Here is a 17,660-nt window from a genome sequence, read left to right as displayed (position 1 = left end):
TTCTGGGTTTATGGCAGCAGAACAGTTCAAGATATTAAAGAAACTGTAAGTTACAATAAAAAGTAAAATAAATAGTGCAAAGGAGAAGTAGTGAGGTAGTGTTCATGAACCATTCAGAAATCTGATGGCGGAAGGGAAGAAGCTCTTCCTAAAACGTTGAGTATGCATCTTCAGGCTTTTGTATTTCCTCCCCCATGGTGATAAGCAGGAGAGGGCATGTTATGAATAAAGAAAGTCCTTAATGGTGGATGACACCATCTTGGGGCACTGCCTTTTGAAGATATCTTCAATGGTGGGGAAGAGGGGAAGATTGTCTCTATTATAGAGCTGGTTGAGTCTACAAACCTCTGCAGCCTCTTATAACCCAGTGCATTGGTGCCTCCGTACCAGGTGATGATGTAACCAGCCAGAATGGTCTTCATTGTACATCTGTTGAAGTTTACTAGTGTTTTTGGTAACATACCAAATCTCCTCAAGCTCTGAATGAAGTATAACGGTTGGCATGCCTTCTCCATGACTCATCAATATGTTTTGCTCGGGATAGATCCTCTGAGATGTTCACATCCTGGATCTTGCAGCTGCTCACCCTTTCCATTTGATAAGGATTGTTATGCCTTCCTCAGATTTCCCCTTCCTAGTCCATAATTAATTCCTTGGTCTTGCTAACATTGAAAGCAAGGTTGTTGTGACACAATTCAACCAGTTAATCTGTCTCACTCCTGTATGCCTTCTCGTTGGCATCTGAGATTCTGCCTACAACAGCAATATCATCAGCAAATGTATTGATGACATTGAGCTGTGCCTAGCTACACAGTCATAAGTGTAGAAAGTGTAGAGCAGTTGAACAGTGAGGATTCTTAGCGAGAGGGAGCTGTTATTTCCCATCCACACTGACTGTGGTCTCTCAGTGAGGATGTGAAGAATCTAGCTTCAGCGACAGTTATAGGGGCCCAGCTTTTGAAGCTATTGATCAATACTGAAGGAATGAAGGCATTGAACATCAAGCTATAATGGATAAACATGAGCCTGACATAATAGATATTTCTATTGTCCTGGTGGTTTAAGGCCAAGTGGAGGGCCAGTGAGATTGCATCTCCTGTAGACACCCGGCTTGGATGAGAATGTAGGTGGTATGATTAGTAAGTTTGCTGAAATCATAGGTAGTGAACAAGGTAATCTAAGAATGCAATGGGACATTGATCAACTGCAGTTAGGGTGTTGTGGTGGCAGATGGAATTTAATCCAGACAAATGCAAGGTAATGAGTCTTGGGAAGTCAAACTCTGGTAAGATATATAGCTTAAGTCAGTGGTCCCCAACCACCAGTCCACAGCCCGGTGGATCACTGGTTTAAGTGACAGGGAACTTATGCACGTTTTACGTACAGATGGGGTGCAAAGACAACTTGCCGAAAGTCACAACCAAGGTGGTTAGGGTAGTTAAGAAGTTATATGATACGCTTGGTCAAGCAGGCTGAGGCATTGAATATAAGAGTTGGGACATCCTGTTGTAGTTGTACAAAGTATATTTTTTAGATCACATTTGCAATATCGTGTACAGTTCTAGTCGCTGCAATAGATGTGATAGCGATTCACCAGAATGTTACCTTGAATGGAGAGCTGTAGTTACAAGGACAGATTAGAGAAGTTGTGTTTATTCTCACTGGAGTGCAGGAGGCTGAGAGGTGACTGGATTTTAGTCATAGATTGGTTTTTTTTAATCCTAGGGCAGGGCTGACAAGAACTGGGGGCACAGATTTAAAGTGAGAGGGGGTGGTGAAATTAAAAGTGATCGATAACATTTTCCACTGGTGGTTACCTGGCAAATGACGTAGTAGAGGTAGATACAATTACAGTGTTTAAAGGTATTTAGGAAAGGTGTACTGAGACTAATGCAGGCAAATGTAATTAGTTGATGATACATACTACAGTCATTGTACAGTGACGGTGGTGAGAAATAACAAATATACTTTATATTTAAGATACTTTAGAATACTTTTGCATAAAATGCATACATTTTATTTTTCTTTTCATGGTGCATCTAATACGGGATCAAAAGGATCATAAATAATACTGTTGAATAAGGAGCTCCTTCATTTACAATTTCATGGAATATTAGTATTTGTCTTGGATTCAAACACAATTTAGAAATATACCTTGTAAAATATGTACTATGAACAAAAAAAAGTTTATGCTGTAAAATCATATTTCAACACGTTTATTTTCATTAGCTTCTTTCTCCATCTCTTGGTTATTCAGTTATGGGTAAGGTTGCACCCAACTATAATCAATCATAATACCAGAACTCCTGATTTATATATTTGTTCATATTGACTGTAGAACTTAAATTGGTTTTGGACTGAGTTCAATTCCATATATATAGCCTGCTGTCTTGTATCTCAATGTAGGGAACCACTTTTAATGAACAAGTCCAGTGACTGTTGGCAGGCTATTTCCCAGTGGACAACTCAACAATCAATTCTAATGCCATACCTGCACACTTGCCATCAGGAGTCAATTGATAGGAATCAAAATCAAAATCGTGTTTTATTTTTCTTTCCCTTTCCTAGACCCGGAACATTTTAATGGAATATACCTTCTAAACCTGTCAGCCTGCTCTGTGATTCAGATAGATCGTGGTGATCTGTAATTGTATGTACATCTTTGAGTTTTGTCAGTATCCACAGCTTTGAGAGAGAAAGTATGTGTTTACTTACCGTTATGTGTGTATAATCTGTTTGCAGGTTAACTTGTAATTGTTTTTCCTCACAATGTGATACAATGGACTGTGATTTATTGGGTGATTAGTTAATCAGGGCAGCTGCTTACTTGGGACAAATATTAAAGAACAAAAACTAATTGAGAAAATAGCCGGGATTCCCTCCATTTACTTGGGACACTATGCCGCTTAATTGGGACAGGAGACCGTTGGTGAAGAGTTTCTAACTAGCGTCAGTCGCATGCACTTGCATGGCCGTTAAACATTACAGCATGCTTAGAGCGAACAGTTTTAAATAGCATCAGTTGTGCGTGTTTGTGTTCAAAAAGCAGTAATTTTTGTCAGTGATAATTGGCAAGAAGTAAGCAGCAATACAATTCAGAACTATTTTGCTCACTGCAGTTTCAAGCATTCAGGCTTGGGGATGCCAGACATGGCTGAGCATGAAAATGAAACTATTTCACTACTTCATCAAGTTGGAAACAATGAAGAGTCTGAATGTATCGATAATCATCTTGAACGTTACAATGAAAATGAAGATTTGGAGGAGGCAGTCATCAAAAGCATTGAATGAAGCCTGCCCGTTATCTGCGCTGATTTTGTTCATTTACAGTCAATCCAAAGGACATGGCAGCATACACTGGATGAATTCCTCCTTCAATAACTATTAGGGACTAATACACAGTTTTATAGCACTGATGTAGGGTGTCAGTCTGAAACATCAACTATCCCTTTGCTAGTGTTCTAATTTGTTCTGTATTTCATTTAAAAACATAAGTTGTTACTCAGTTAAACTTTAGTTTATCTTTTTTTATATACCGGTTTACCTATTTCCATGAAATTTCACCTAAATGGGGCCGCCTCTTAATTGGGCCAAAATGTGTCCCCAATTAACCGGAATCCACTGTATTGAATCCTTTCAGTATTCAGTATTTTTTTTTAAAAAACAACGGTAGGATACAAGAGACTGCAGAGGCTAGAATCTGGCACATAAAATGAGCTACTGGAAGAATTCTGTGGATCAAGCAGCATCAGTGGAAGCAAAGGGATAGCTGACATTTCAGATCGACACCCTACATCGGAACTGGAAGTGTATAGGTGAGAGAGCTGTGTGAAGAGGCTGGGGGAAGGAGTGAGGCAGGTGCTGGCAGCAATGGTGGATCCAAGTGAAGAGTAATTGATGGGCAGATGGAGCTAATAAAGACACAGATATGGAGAGTTGAGTAGTGAAGACAACTGGGATGCAGATTCTTGAATGTGATAAGAAAGGAAGGTGATAGGTATTCCTCTTGATCTAGGTCCACTTCCAGCAACTTTTTTTTTGGCTTCATTATTGACACTTTTGCATCAGCCATTGAGTTGAGAGTGGGGTGGGTCTGTAACGCATAACAGGTAGATTTTTGTTCAGTAAACAATGTCAATTTACCTAGTTCTAGAGAGCAAAGGAAACAGAAAGAAAAATGTGGTTTTATTAAGGGGCGATTGTTATAATTTCTCCAGTGAAAAGTGCTGTGAATAGAGAAGACTGGCAAAGAGGAGAGAATTTGGAGTGTAAGGTTATCCTCAGTCAATTCCAGCAGTCTGGGTACCAACTTTAGTTAGTGGGTAAATTAACCAAGGCTGACCAGTGGTCTGGTGGCATCGGCATCTGACTTTGAGGGAAGTGGTACTGGATTCGAATCCGGCTGGCTCCTTGCACATGTTCCATCCGTGCTAGCAACTCAGCCTCATAAAAAACAGAGAAGAATGCTAGAGAAACTGAAAGGTTGCCACCAGATGCACCACAAGATGTGGAAAGAAACAACACAAATTAACTAAGCATCTACCTCTCACCAGCTACTACCTTTATTAGCATTTCAAGTATATTAATCAGTTTATCTGTCAGTTTTCTTTTTTCTAGGGAACATACCAAGATAATCTTTTACATAATGTAATCCTCAGGACTCTGAATTACAGATTACTGTACCCATAACAAGGACACTGAACATCTCCTCCTTGCTGTCAATCAACACTGGGGCACCTCAGGGGTTTGTAGCCCACTGCTCTACTCTCTATATTCACATTACAGTGTGGCTAGGCATAGCTCAAATACCATCTCCAGTCAAGTCAAATCACTTTTTATTGTCATTTTGACCATAACTGCTGGTACAGTACGTAGTAAAAATGAGACAATGTTTTTCAGGACCATGGTGTTACATGACACAGTACAAAAACTAGACTGAACTATGTAAAAAAAAACACAACACAGATAAAGCTACACTAGACTACAGACCTACACAGGACTGCGTAAAGTGCGCAAAACAGTGCAGGCATTACAATAAATAATAAACAAGACAATAGGGCAGTAAGGTGTCAGTCCAGGCTTCGGGTATTGAGGAGTCTGATAGCTTGGGCAAAGAAACTTACATAGTCTGGTCGTGAGAGCCCGAATGCTTCGGAGCCTTTTCCCAGACGGCGGGAGGGAGAAGAGATTGTATGAGGGGTGCATGGGGTCCTTCATAATGCTGTTTCCTTTGCAGATGCAGCGTGTAGTGTAAATGTCCATAATAGCGGGAAGAGAGACCCCGATTATCTTTTCAGCTGACCTCACTATCTGCTACAGGGTCTTGTGATCTGAGATGGTGCAATTTCCGAACCAGGCAGTGATGCAGCTGCTCAGGATGCTCTCAATACAACCCCTGTAGAATGTGATGAGGATGGAGGGTGGGAAATGGACTTCCCACAGACCTTCGCAGAAAGTAGAGACGCTGCTAGGCTTTTTTTGCTGTGGAGCTGGTGTTGAGGGACGAGGTGTGATTCTCCGCCAGGTGAACACCAAGAAATTTGGTGCTCTTAACAATCTCTACCGAGGAGCCGTCAATGTTCAGCGGGGAGTGGTCGCTCCGTGCCCTCCTGAAGTCAACAACCATCTCTTTTGTTTTGTTCACATTCAGAGACAGGTTGTTGGCTCTGCACCAGTCCGTTAGCCGCTGCACCTCCTCTCTGTAAGCTGACTCGTCGTTCTTGCTGATGAGACTCACCACAGTCGTGTCATCAACGAACTTGGTGATGTGGTTCGAGCTGTGTGTTGCAGCACAGTCTATTAATTTGCTGACACAACCATTGTTGGTAGAATTTCACTTGATGAGAGGGCATGCAGGAGTGGGATATGCCAACTAGTGGAGTGGTGCTGCAGCAACAACCTGGCACTCAATGTCAGTAAGATGGAAGAGCTGATTGTGGACTTCAGAAAGGGTAAGACGAAGGAACACGTACCAATCCTCATAGAGGGATCAGAGGTGGAGAGAGTGAACAGTTTCAAGTTCCTGGGTGTCAAGATCTCAGGGGATCTAACCTGGTCCCAATATATTGATGTAGTTATAAAGAAGGCAAGACAGCGGCTATACGTAATTAGGAGTTTGAAGAGATTTGGCATGTCAACAAATACACTGAAAAACTTCTATAGATGTACTGTGGAGAGCATTCTGACAGGCTGCATCACTGTCTGGTATGGAGGGGCTGCTGCACAGGACCGAAAGAAGCTGCAGAGGGTTGTAAATCTGGTCAGTTCCATCCTGGGTACTAGCGTACAAAGTACCCAAGACATCTTTAGGGAGCGGTGTCTCAGAAAGGCAGTGTCCATTATAAAGGACCTCCAGCACCCAGGGTGTGCCCTTTTCTTACTGTTACCATCAGGTAGGAGGTACAGAAGCCTGAAGGCACACACTCAGTGATTCAGGAACAGCTTCTTCCCCTCCGCCATCCAATTCCTAAATGGACTTTGAATCTTTGGACACTAACTCGCTTTTTAAAAAATATACAGTATTTCTGTTTTTGCATGTTTTTAGATCTATTCAATATACGTAATTGATTTACTTGTTTATTTATTATTATTTTTTTCTCTGCTATATTATTTATTGTATTGAACTGCTGCTGCTAAGTTAACAAATTTTACGTCACATGCCAATGATAACAAACCTGATTCTGATAGATAATTTAAAAGATCTAGTGTTTTCTCAGCTTATATGACGAATAAACTCTTCTTGGGCTTTCAGCTGGGTACAGGTATCGATTTTAACCAATGACTCAATGACAAACTCTGCCATCTTCATCAGGGATGATGCCTAGGCATGTCTAGTCGAGTGGTTTTATACACCCGTTGTCCATCCCTCCTGACTGGTTAGTCCTCATCCAATCAGGTTTCTGCTGTCGCACCTTGTGTACAATCAAATTCCAGTTCTTACTTAGAGCAAAACCTTCATCTTCTGTTAAAATTATTATTCTTTAGTTTTATTTCAAAGGCCTCATTCATCAGGTGGTCTCAAAAGCCGTTGGCACGCCACAGTAGCTTTGTGCTATCGAGTCAATCTTGTGGGCATTATGAATGTGATGTTCTCCTACCACTGATTTCTCTGGGTAGTCCAAACACATACATCTGCTGTGCTGCTTGATGTGAGTTTCCACCATGCGCTCTGTCTGGCCGATATACACAGGGAATCCCAGCTGTCCTGAGTCCCAAGTCAGCTTTGACCCACATAAACTGGGATTTGAGCTTCCCTACGGATTTGTAGATGGTATTAATCCAGTATTTCTTCAGGATAATTAAGCCTGAATCCAGTATTCCAGGTAGACTGATCATGGTTCTAAACCATAATTCCTCCTCCCATGTAATCTAAACCCCTTGAAACATAAGTCAACGTCCCACTGATTTCATTGAATTACCATTTACAGGCATCTGTGATTTTTAAGTGAGTTGCATACTTAAGTCCCCTTTGTTATAATAAGAGAAACGGCTGTGAACCCCATTTGGGATCAGTAATGTAGGATCACCCGTTTATTCACCATTGCACCTAATTCAGCATCCCAAGAGAATAGTATATATGGGATGTGGAGATGCAAAGGGACTTGGGAGTCCTCATGCAGGATTCCCTAAAGGTTAACTTGTGGGTTGAGTCAGTAGTTAGGAGGTCAAATGCAATGTCAGCATTCATTTCGAGAGATTAGATTAGTTTTATTTGTCACATGTATATGAAAGTATGTAATGAAATGCGTTGTTTGCATTGAGGATGTGCTAAAAGCAGTTTGCAAGTGTTGCCGTGTTTCTCGTGCCAGCATAGCATGCCCACATCTTACTAACTCTAACTCGTATGTTTTTGGAATTTTGGAGTAAACTGGAACACCTGGAGATAATCCACGCGATCACAGGAGAATGTATAGACTGTGGTGAAATTGAACCCTGATCTGACAGTTGGCCCTACCATGCTGAGAGGACTACAATACAAAAGCAAGGATGTAACTAATGCTGAGACTTCTACATGACAATGTTCAGACCATATTTGGAGTATTGTGAGCAGTTTTGGACCCCATATCTAAGAAAGGATATGCTGGCATTGGAGAAGGTCCAAAAGAGCTTCACAAGAATGATCCAGGGAATGAAAGGGTTGATGTATGAAGAGCTTTTGATGGCTCGGGTTTTATAATCACTGGAGTTTAGAAGAATTAGAGGGATCTCATTGAAATCTACCTGATATTGAAAGGCCTAGATAGAGTGAATATGGAGTGGATGGTTCCAGTAATGAGAGAGTCGAGAATCAGAGGGCACAATCTCAGGATGGAAGGACATGCATTTGGAACAGAGATGAGAAAGAACTTCTTTAGCCAGAGGGTGGTGACATTGTGGAATTTATTTGCACAGATGGCTGTGGAGACCAAGTCATAGGGTATATTTAAAACAGTCTTGATCGATTCTTTTGCATTTTGTGTGTGTTGTTGTTTGAATTTCCAGCATCTGCAGATTTCCTTGTGTTTGATCGATTCTTGATTAGTTAGGGTGTCAAAGATTACAGGGAGAAGACAGGAGAATAGAGTTAAGTGGGAAAATAAATCAGCTATGATTGAATGGTGGAGCAGACTTGATGGGCTGTAGAACCTAGTTCTGCTCTTGTATCTTATGGCCTTAAAAACAAAAACAACTAATGATCTCTTGTCCTAATGAAGTTTATTTGTGTGCAGAACTGCACACTTGTGCTTTTGGATTGCTGTGTTCTTATTCTTTCAAGGTGTAACGATTTTGTGAAAAATCTGCTCAAACACATCTAATGGAATTTTCATGGTATTAAAAATTGTATACTTTCTGAATAGCTAGTCAGTTTGTTTCTCAGTACAGGAGTTATTACAGGAGGTAAAATTCAAGGATGCTGGTTCCACACAGAGTTGTTGGATTTGGCTTAAATTTCAGTCTTTGTTCATGTGTTCTGTGCAGCATTGATATCACTGCAATAAATGCCAGTATTTGAGCCTGCTTCTTCATTCCAACATCTGCTCAAATGATCCTAATACTGTATTGAGCGAGGGAATAAAACCTAATCTTGTTTTAGTCAATAACAAATCTAGTAATGCAGTTCAGATGCAATTAACTGAAAAATAGTCTTCCAGAAAGGCTGGAATTTAGCTTTGTACCTTCATTTGATGGCACTGACTTCAGAGGGATTTTTTGTGTACCAAACAAAACAGTAGGAAAATAAGGGAACTTAAATAATTGTTTCTTTTTATAAGCAATACAAAAAAAAGCTCACATGATGTGCTTGGCATATCCTTTTTAAAAAAAACTTGTTCAATGCAGTTGGGTGAATAGGCATATTCAAATATATTAGAGACAAACTTTGCAGTTTTCTTTAGATTACTTCTCTAAACTTTAGTAGGACACCTGAGGTCTCTGACAAATTATGATCATTATGTCACCTGCAGATCCAGAGGAGCAAACACACTTTATCTCACTTACTCCACCATCGAGAATGCTTACTGTGCCATCCCATGCCAGCACTTTGGCAAATATGCCACAGCTATCATTAACTTCATCAAGACCTGCACAGATGAGTGTATGCCTTTGAGAGGATATCAAGCTTTTCCACAATAGAAGCCCTGTGACTTTTAAGACTAGTGATCCAGCATCCTACATGAAGACCAGGTGTGACCTATGGAGGCATTCATGAGAGTGAAAAGGCAATTCCATCTAAAATTAGAGACACAATTGGACACTCGACAGCTGCGGCAGGATTTGCATGTCATTACATCCTACGAGGCAAGACCTAATAGCTTAAAATGGCAGTGATGCTTCATTCTCCGATTAGCTCAATACCTTTTATGCACTCTTTATAAGAGAAAATAAAACTACACCTGTGCAAAACCCCACAGCATCTGGTGATCTGTGATTTTTGTCTCAGAGGCTGATGTCAGTGTACCTGGCCAGGTACTGAAAAACCGGGCCAGCCAACTAGGAGGAGTATTCAAGGAAATCTTCAACCTCTCACTGCTGTGGTTAAGAAGCACTTGCTTCTGAAGAGCATCAATCATACCAGGGCCCAAGAAGAGCAGGATAAGTTTCTCAGTAGCACACCTCTACTGTGTTGAAGTGCTTCGAGAGATGGGTGATGGCTAGAATTAACTCCTGTCTGAGCAAGGAACTGGACCTGCTGCAATTTACCTACCACCTCAACAGGTATACAGCAGATGCAATCTTACCGGCTCATCACTCGGCTTTAGAACAGTAAAACATACACTTAATGGTCACTTTATTAGGTATTTGTGGTGGCCACGTGGTTAAGGCATTCGTCTAGTGATCTGAAGGTCGTTAGTTTGAGCCCTGGCTGAAGCTGCGTGTGTGTCCTTGAGCAAGGCACTTAACCACACATTGCTCTGCGACGACACTGGTGCCAAGCTGTATGGGTCCTAATGCCCTTCCCTTGGACAACATCGGTGGCGTGGAGAGGGGAGACTTGCAGCTTGGGCAACTGCTGGTCTTCCATTAAAAAGAAACCCCGCCCAGGTTTGTGCCCTGGAAACTTTCCAAGGTGCAAATCCATGGACTATCAAGACTAACGGAGGCCTACACTATTAGGCACACCTGTATACCTACTTGTCAATGCAAATATCTAATCAGCCAATCATCAGCAGCTAAATGCATAAAAGCATGCAGACATAGTCAAGAAGTTCAGTTGTTGTTCAGATCAAACACCAGAATGGAGAAGAAATGTGCCTTTGACCATGGAATGATTTTTGGTACCAAACGGGGTGGTTTGAGTTATCTCAGAAACTGCTGATCTCCTGGGGTTTTCACACACAACAGTCTCTAGAGTTTTCAAAGAATGGTGCAAAAAAGAGAAACATTCAGTGAGCAGCAGTTCTGTGGGCAAAAATGCCTTGTTAATGAGAGCAGTCAGAAAGGAAAGGCCAGAATGGTTTCAGTTGACAGGAAGGCAACAGTAACTCAAGTAACCATGCATTATGAAAGTTGTGAGCTGAATAGCAACTCTGAATGCACAAAGTATCAACTCTTGAAGTAGATGGGCTACAGCGGCAGAAGACCATGAACGTACATTCTGTGGCTACCTTATTAGGTACAGGACATACCTAATAAAGTGGCCACTTAGTGTATATCGGGCTGCTGTTTATTGATTACAGCTTAGCATTTAATTCTATCATCCCTTTCCTATTAACCACCAAGCTTCTAAATGTGAGTCTCAGTAACTCTCTCTGCATCTGGATCCTCAACTTCGTCATCAAGAGACCACAGTCTGTGTGTAAATTGGCATTAAGATCAGCACAACATCATGGGCTGAATGCCCTGTCCAGCACTGTGTTGCTGTGGGTTCTCATTGACGATTCACTGAGCAGCATCGTCAGCCGTCCTTGTGCAGTGCCATATTGAAATTGAAACTGTCCATTTTCCATACACCATTCCCTGTTGATGTAATGCATGGTCTTACAGTTGTCAACGTGTAGCCAAGAGATCTGTGCAGCCAGCTCAAAAGAGGCATGTCACATTGCTGGGAGAGTTTCTGAGCAAATGGGTGTTGCAGTGAGAGGATAGGGCTTTTGGTGAAGTGGGGTGGTGGAGGCTGATGGGATGGTGCTTCCCAAGAACTCTAGGACAGTACTCACATGAGGTTTGCTTGTTAGGCAAAAGACCCACAGAGATCTTCAAGGGTATATTAAGGTGTTCTGGGCAGGAGGTTACCACGGCAGCCTCAGTCCACTCTAACAACGTCGGCACTTTAGGGGAGTGTACAATGCAGGCTAATGCCTGTGTCCTGTCTGGCAGCAACCGCTGACTGAAGGAATAAGCGATTAAATCTTCCCTGAATGAGTATTAAGCTTAGGTATCCTCACTTTGGAGATCTGGTAGAGAACTACAGTAGTACTCTGGACTGATCCTGGGGCCAAGAAGCTTAGACTGAACATAATGTGAACCATGCATGAGAATGAGGCTCCAGAAGATCACAGATCTCAGTGGGAATAAAGGATATCGTTCAGTGTAAAACCTGGTTAAACATAACTGGCTTTAAAACCAGTAATGCAAATAATCTCCTAGAAAAATGTATTATGCCCCCCTACATTTGACATCATATGGGGGAGTTTTACACAGGAGTATTCAAATGATGAGGTGGTTTGAATACTTGTTGCAGAATGATTCACTGTCGTGCAGTGAAGTGTAAGGATAGTACAATGATTCAGCTACACAACTACTACTCCAGCAACTCTGGTTTACTCATTGTACTGTCCAAATAGAATTTTCATGTTCTCCCTGTGATTGCTGAGGTTTTCCCCCGGTGCTCTGGTTTCCACCCACATCTCAAAGATGGGCAGGCATGAGCGATTGGGTTATAGGGAAATAACATATTTTGGAGATGGGATTTTTCTGAGAGCTGATAAAGACACTGAGCTGTATTGCCTCCTCTATTATAACAAAATATGAAATAAATATCAGTAGTCATAGTGTCTGCCTTTTCTTATAACCTTAAGACAGGAAAAGGACTTCTATTGGTGTTACTTCATAAAATTTAAATGATGCATTAAAAATTAGATTAGTAATCCAGCATCAATTGCACAGCTGATTTAATAGACAGAATGGGTAGCAGTAGGAGAGAAAATTAGACCTAGTGGTGATAACTATGATAGTTTATGGAAAGTAAACAAAAGACAAAGACTGTGGCTAAATGAACATAAATTGTAATTAAGCATAGATTAATTTTACATCCAATTAAAGAAATCATTTGATTATTATCAGCAATATTGCCAAATAATGGTAATACATTTATGGGGATGTGGATATAAATAGAACCTTTTTACTTGACATTCTTGTTCAAAGTTTTAAGAATATCTGGATGCAGCTCTAAATCAACTTACTTGAGCAAATCAATGCTTGAATAAATTGTCTTTTTGATAATTTTTTTCTTCTTTCTTTGCACAACGAATGACTAAGCTGTGTCAAGGTTTCTTTTTATGACATTTATGTATTATGCATACTGTTATATTTTAAATACATTAATTACTGTATAAAGTTAATAAAAATACAAATCAATAAAAACATCAAACCCAAAGAAAATGTTGTTGGTGAAAAACCAAGGCACCCCAGTATCCATGTGAAGATCCCGATTGAAATTAATAGGCTTTCTGATTCTGTGCCAGTTCTAACTGAGGTGATCTGCCCAGTATAATGCCTGGGAATTTGAGAAAGATGAATTCCATCAAGCTCCTTATTATGCTAAACTTATTATAATCAGCAAGGCTTTGCATGTCTGCTTTATTGATGAAAGCATCCTCTTACATACAAAAGATTGTCATCAGATCTCATTGAACATCCCCATGGGTTATTTCAACATGCTTTAAAGCTTACGAAGTTATTTACTTATTCTTATTTAGCCTTTCATTATCAAGGATGATTGTTCTACTCTGGTTCCTTGGGTTTTGAGGAGGTTATAGAGGACAGTGCAGGAATCACAGATGGACATGTGGTTTGCATATAGGTAGTTTGTGTAACAGTGGCTCGCTCCCCTTATGTCTCCACCGCTTCAGGGTGCTCTGATGCATTGCCCCAATCCTTCAAACACCATCTGGATAGTGCCTTCGCTACTCTGAGCGGGTTGTGGGCAGAGTTTCCCAGAAGTCAGTTACACTTCTTCATAGATGCTCCAAGCACATTGTCGAATACCTTTCTTCTATTTCAGAGTTCAAAACAGAAGGTTTCAGGAGACAGGAGTTGGGCATGTGAATAATGTGACCAGCCCAGTGTAGCTAGCTAGGTAACTAGGACCTCAGTACAGTGGATTTTTGCTAACAAGATGAAGCTGGCTTATTTGTATAGTGATTTTGGAGGGTTTTGTGGAAACACTTTTTTTTTCTTTAATGCCATGAGATATTTGTTCTACGTAGTTCAGGTCTTGGAAGCACATAGGAGGGCATCAGTTACTGATGCCTAGCCGACCTTGAATTTTGTGCATTGATCTTCAAAAATGCTTTTCTTCAGTCAACTAAAAGCAGTGGTGGATTTCCTCATTGATGTCTGGCTTCACAGAAAAGTAAATTTCAAGAAGTGGAAGTGGTCTTTGTTTTCTTTGATTCCTTTGAGAACCTTCATTATCAGAGAGCAATATACTGCAGTGGGAAGTGTTGATATGAAAACTTGGTCCTGTGGATGTGAGTTTAAGATTTATCCTTCTGTATCCTCCTGATTTGTGCTCAGACTCAAAGTGTATGCACCATCGCCATACTATAACAACAGCTTCTGTTCTCTGGGCTGTAGTTGCCACAGGTTGAACAGTTGTGAGATTCTTGGAATGAAGTGCAGTGCTGTGACAAAAAGGATTGCGGTAAGTACTGGAGTGCTATGTGCTTGGCACTGGTCTTCACAGAGATTGGTTCTGTTGTTGTCCCATTGGTTCATAGCATGGCTTGCATGTTCTCCTGGAGCAAATGCAAGATAGTAATGAAATATATGCAGTGGCAGAGAACATTTCCACCTATTCACCTTTCTGACAAGTGTCTAAATGAATGAATAAGTAGTTAGTTAAAATATTTCATAATTTGGAAAAAATATATGTATTATATATACACACAGTTCATTATAAACTTCATCTTTTTTGAAAATATGATTTCCTGATATGAATACTTTGCCCTTTTCAATGCAGCAATCACAAATATCTATGATGCTGGAGATCTCATTTCAAGAGTTAGTCATTCATTGCAACATGATAGAGTCGATCATTTCCTTTGGGAAATAACCTCGTCTTATTTAGTAATTTCTGAGTAATAGACTCTGCCTTCTTCAAGAATAAAAAAATTGCAGTTAATTTTATATCCATCCGTTTGTAACACTGTTCTTGGTGGACAAGTATAATTTCCCAAACTACATTTCAACATCAGTGAGTAGGAGTAAAATCAAGGAGTTACTGATTAAAGATCACAAGCTCATAAGACCATAGGAGATTTATTGTGCTTGACTGTATTTTTCAGTTAGTAAAATTCGGCAGTGGTAATTAGTAAGGCTACTGATTCTGTGCTGGCACTTCGTCTTGAGTAGATAGTGCCTCTTGCTTAGCATCCTTTTGCTGCTGGACACATATAGAAAAAAATCTACAAAGCCATTTACTGATGGAGTTTACAGCTGATTATCAATTGAATAGCTCTCTCATGATGCAAATGGTTGGGCTTCAAGAAGCTGTAAGAATAAAAAAAAAGAAAATTTCTGCTGCAAAGCAATACAATTTTGTCAATGTTTTAGTGGTACAGGTGGCCCCAGCTTTTCGAACTTTCGCTTTTTGACACCCCTCTGTTACGAAAGACCTACATTAGTTACTGTATGTACATTTGAGAGGACAGAATTAGATTTTGCTTTTCCTTGCATTTTCTATGACAGTGTTGAATTCCCAAATTTATAGGAAATGAGAATGAAATTTAAAACATGATTTTGAAGTATTTGGTATAAATGAGTTTGTGACATAGTGACAAAGACTTCATAATCCACTTGAGAAATGCTCATCCAACAAACAATAGAAAAGATCATGTGAACTAATCTCCAGTTCAGGGAATGTGAAATTATTGACAGCAGACAGTTTTTAAATTGCAATTGATTATATTCATCATTATCATCATTATGTCCCATGTCGTATGACATAGGTGGTCATGGTTTTTCCATTCTATCTTTAATTTGACTACTGAGAGAGATAATCGTTGCCTATGGGGAAGACCCCCGTCACGCTGTTGCTCTGTCCATAACCATGATTGTTCTTGGCAATTTTTTCTGCAGAAGTGGTTTGCCTTTGCCTTCTTCTATTTCAGCTGTTTATTGCCGAACTTATTTATGTCAGCAAAGGAATCTAATCACTGGTGTTTAATGCTAATGTCCAGAGATACATTAGTCAAAATAAGATTTAAGAGCTACTGCATGAAGATTTAGTTTGTTGGAGTTTTTTCCCTTAATTTAGGCCTATAACGGATCACTTTACTGATTTAACATACACTAAAATTCTTTGACAAGCCATCCATATTCATCAACCATGTATTAACCATCACCAAAAGCCCTACCAAAAGTGATTAATTAATGTAAGAAATCAATTCAGTGTGCCCACTTTGTGTCTGTCATAGCAGATCGATGTCCCCTGCTTTTAATTCCAACCGCTTCAGACAGTTAATTAGGAAAAATAGCTGCTGCTCTGTTTTCTTGTTGCCATTAGTTTTGTGTAATTACAGTTCAACATTCATATTCCAGTTGAGCCATCAGGTACTGAGAGCCACATGGCTTACGATGACATATTACAGGAGCACAGTGTCCATATAAAGAACATGGAACCTGTCGAACCATTAGTTACTCACTGACCCAGACACATTCATTTAACCTTTAAGAAGTTCAAAGTTCAAAGTAAAATTTATTATCAGAGTACATACATGTCACTACACACAACCCTGAGATTCTTTTTCTGCTGGTATACTTAGCAAAACTAAAGAACATTAACTGTGAACTGTGGACATCAGGAACTGTTAACTGTAAACAGACTGTGCAACTGCAGATATACAGGTGTCTCCACCCCCCTCCTTTTACAAAGGTAGAGCATTCCTATGAAACCTTTCTTAAACCAAAATGGTGTAAAGCGAAGAACCATTAATTTATATGGGAAAAATTTTCATAAAAGCAAAAATCCTCTTCGTAATGTAAAAACAGGTTACTAATGTAGGTCTTTGGAAAAGCAGTGGCATAAGGTGAATATTCGTAAAGCGGAGGACACCTGTAAATAAATAGCCATAAGGCTACATCCACACTAGACTGGATAATTTTGAAAACGATAGGCGTCCACACTATGCGTTTTTAAAAATATCTCTGTCTACATTGAAACGGAGATTTTGGCGAATCTCCTCCTACTGCGCATGCGCAGGACACATCTACCGAAAACAAGCGACGTGTTTGGTGTCGAATCTTGCTGTGAAACTGCACGTTTGTGTAGTTACAGACTAGAAAAACTTAAAATGATGGACAGCTGTTGGCTGTTGCGCAGGAGAACTTAAAAGTAAAAAAAAAACAAATACTGGAGTGTACAGCGGCAACCGACAGGGAGTTCATGGACAGATTGACCCAGCTGACGACGAACATTGAAAAACTGACTAACTCTGTTGCATTAATAAAGCACCTTGTTAAATGTATAAAACATGTGTACATCAGTGTTATCTTGTATTTTCATACAATGTTACATTAGGCTGTTACACATCTATTGTCAGAGAAGTACTTGCATAAATAGGTAAACCACCTTCATACGAGCAAGAACAGAAAACAGGGCAAAGTGAGTATGCTTATTTATTCAGTAAGTTATGGGTCAAAGTATTTGGTGAGTACATTTCTAACTCTTCTGGCTTCAGTCTTGTTGCCGTCTGTTCTGAAATTGTTAGGTTGCGTTCAAGAATACAATGAAATAGCATGCTGCCTTCTGACAGCGTTTTCAGAAGTCTCCGGTTACCCCGTCCACACTGATCTGCCCAAGCAGCGTTTTCAAAAATACCCACCCTGGAAAGCGTTTCTGAAAAGCTCTGGTTTCGGGGAACGAAAACACCGTTTTAGTGTGGACGGAGGGTAAAAACGAAGAGAAAAAGCTTCAGTTACAGATTTATTCGGCATAGTATGGACGTAGCCTAAGTAAC

General features: G+C 40.2%; 1 protein-coding gene across 4 annotated transcripts in view; it reads left to right on the top strand.

Moving 5' to 3' along the window:
• Positions 1-17,660, top strand: part of LOC140714669 (protein sidekick-2-like) — a 919,455-nt gene that overhangs the window by 234,708 nt on the left and 667,087 nt on the right. The window lies entirely within an intron of this gene.

Source organism: Hemitrygon akajei, chromosome 22, assembly GCF_048418815.1.
Source record: "Hemitrygon akajei chromosome 22, sHemAka1.3, whole genome shotgun sequence".
Classification (NCBI taxonomy): Eukaryota; Metazoa; Chordata; class Chondrichthyes; order Myliobatiformes; family Dasyatidae; genus Hemitrygon; species Hemitrygon akajei.
The sequence above is the reverse complement of the archived record's forward strand: the minus strand, read 5'-3'. Positions and strand labels throughout refer to the sequence as shown.